This window comes from Pteropus vampyrus, unplaced genomic scaffold, assembly GCF_000151845.1.
Source record: "Pteropus vampyrus isolate Shadow unplaced genomic scaffold, Pvam_2.0 Scaffold82, whole genome shotgun sequence".
Lineage (NCBI taxonomy): Eukaryota > Metazoa > Chordata > Mammalia > Chiroptera > Pteropodidae > Pteropus > Pteropus vampyrus.
In genome coordinates, this window is record NW_011888863.1 from 3,431,999 (window position 1) to 3,435,076 (window position 3,078).

At 41.0% G+C, this 3,078-nt stretch overlaps 1 protein-coding gene across 16 annotated transcripts in view; it reads left to right on the forward strand.

Moving 5' to 3' along the window:
• PPFIBP1 (PPFIA binding protein 1) overlaps positions 1–3,078 on the forward strand; it is a 154,918-nt gene that overhangs the window by 25,856 nt on the left and 125,984 nt on the right. The window lies entirely within an intron of this gene.

Genomic DNA, 3,078 nt, shown 5'->3' on the forward strand with positions numbered 1-3,078 from the left:
TTTTTTTTTTTTAAATGACTAATTCACCAGGGGGCCTATCACCAAATGTTGAATTTGTTAGTCTGACTTCAGTTATCAGTGAATTGATATAGTTGCCATATTTTATATTCTGATCACCTGAAGTTTGCATTTCGAAGAGAAAGTATTGTGGATATTTTTCTTCCACATCTTTTGAAAAGAGAGACTTATTGTTATTGAAGAGAATTGAGCAGCAGTAGGTTTTGGGGAGTCAAGATGCCCTTTCGCTGCAATAATCCCAGAGCCAGTGTCTAGCTGAGCCTTCCTGAACTGTAGTCAGGAACACTGACACTGTGTGTAGGTTTATTGAAGGGATTCCTAGAGCAGAGAGAGGCCCAGCTATGCAATGGAACATCGAGGTTGAGACTAAGGGACAGATGGGGCTGAGGATGGGAGAGAAAAAATGCATTCATATTTCAGCGCACTGTACTCCAAGTGGGATTCTAGAGGGGTGATTCCAAGTCCATGTCTCAAAGGGGAAAAAGCTTCTTTTCAGATCCTGTGGTTCAAGGCTATTTGGTAACACTGAACTTGATATCCTGTGGCGTGACTCTGCTCACTGCCCTGAGTGGAGGAGTGTAGGGGGCAATAGAAAATAAAGATGAACTTGGGCTTACAGTGATATGAAGAGAGTGCTATTTCTTCAAATTGGTGACTGACAAGTCTGATCTCTCCTGCAGGCCTTTAACAATGCTGCCTCTGTCATCATTCAGTCCAGCTGGGTTGAGGATTGTGCTCATCAGGCCCGTGCGTGAATGCTGTTTTGTGCCCTGCTGTGCTGCATTCTGCAGCCCTCACTGGCTCACAGATAGGGTGCCCCTTTGCTCTCTTAACTGTCCAGAGGCTGCAGGCCTTTGGCTGCCCTGCTAGGTAACCCATCTACTTGACATACCCTGCAGAAACCAAGAGTGCCAAATATCGTTTTCTGCAAGAATGCAGATGCTAAGAGTGCCCAGCATATTATGGGACCGATAAGCTGTTATGACACCTGTTGGAAAAGGCCTTGGTGCCTGATGAGTTCTCAATCAGCGGCTTTCGTGTTCTGTGGCTAACTCTCTAGGGAAAGTTGATTTCCTATGGATTGGTGACCTATGAATTAAATAAAAAATAATTCTTGTCTACAAAGTTTATGGGCAATGATAAGGAAAAGGTCCCTAAGAAAGTTCGCCGATCACTTTGAGCCTTATAATCAGGGACAACTCCAGGGGGTGCCATTCACATCTTTTATATTGCTAGCCAGCATTTGATCCCCTTAGTAATTCTCCATCCCTTGGAGAACATTTTCTGGTGTCCTCTGTTAGAACATGGAGCTGGCTGCAGCCACCGATCAAATGGTTCCTACTTTTCTTCCCTCTTCCAGGTCTTTTAAACTGAATAACTAGAATACTTTCTGAATTATGTGTTATTTAAATAACGAATTGAAGAGGCAGTTTACAAGCAGCTGTTGCTAAGGATAAACCTTCTGTCTCACAAAATTGAGCAGGGCAGAAAAAGGCATCTTTTGGGAATGGCAGTGTTTCAACAAAATTTAATTTGATACCAAGGGCTGCTTAACAACACCCATCTGGTTAACATCGAGTGCTTAGGTGTATATTATGGTAAATGACTTAAAATTGCAACCTGTAGATGTTAGCTGGCATTCCTGTTAAGACTCCCGTTAAGTCCTGGACATAACACACATAGCCGCATGTAATCCAGATAATGTTAGCAGAGATATCAGTGCTGGTAGATAGCTATCACACACATTCCAACAGAACTGTTCTTAACCAATTATTTTATGTTGCTATTCACCAGATCTCTCAGCCTAGTGAAACTGTGCATTCTATTTAAAATGATTATGTAATGAAAATTTGTATTTTCTTTGGTCAAAAAAAGATGTACACCCGGAGGAAATGATTTGGAATTTAGAAGCACACACCACTGGGTTCTTATTCAGCATTTTTATCAGGGATTAAGGGTTGTGGTTGAAACAAAGCTGGGAGAGACAACTGATGACAGTCAAAATTCAGAAAATAATTCGTACAAGTTGACATGGTAAAGTGAAGCTGGGAACATTTTAATTAATGTGGCTGTTTGTCATGTGAATTAACATTTTAAAAAAGTCAGCTAAAAATGGAGATGACATGTTTTGACAAAAGCTTCCTGGGGGTTGTAGTTGAGCACAAATATGATGTTCTGCTCATGGAAAGTTGACCTAACCACGTATAGCAGATTTAATGCACGTTAGTGTCCTGTTTCTTGGAGATAATGGCCGCTTTCCGCTCTGTGTTGGAGATTCTTGTGCTGGAGTCCATACACTCCATTTAAAGAGGAATGCTGCCAGATCGAAAGGTTTCTGGCATGGGAGTGTGAAAATAGTGAGACCAGAGGTCTGGAAATTCTGTCCTATTAGGAGTGTGTTGAAGAACTGGAGCTTGATATCCTAGGAAATTAAAAGGGACAAGACCGCTTTCAGAAAACTTTGGTTGCCAAGCAGAAGGAGGAATAAGCTTGTATTGTTTGATCCCTGAGGACAGTCCTCAGTTGGTGATCAAACTGGAGTGGGACGGGTAGTCTGACTCAGGGGAGGCAGGCCCTTCCAGTATCCTAATAGGTCTAGCCATTTAGAGGAGGTGGCAGAATTCATCTAGATGCATGGGAAAATATTCAGGCTTTGAGAAAGTGCTTGAATCTACATGTTGGCTTAGGTCTCTTCAACAAGAAAGTCTCGCGGTTTTGTAAAATAGCCAACTTCTCTCAGTTATTTTTAAAAATTATTTTATTCAGACAGATAGAATGGAGGGAGAAAGACATTTCTTTCCTGTGGGATAGGAAATAGAAAATGCAGTAACTGTTTCTGATGAGAGCTGAAAAAGTTCTGGAAATTTCTCTGTATGGGGCTTTTCATGTTTCTTTTCTGCAGATCCTGTCAAGACTATAGATTCCTTATTCTTTCCTTTGGTTTTGTTTTTTATTTGAGTAGGCTAAATAATAGTGATTATTATATGCAAAAAAGATTGCTACAATTTTTTTCTTCATGTGAAAGCTAAGCCTTATTTTCCTCTTCTTGGCAGTAATTGT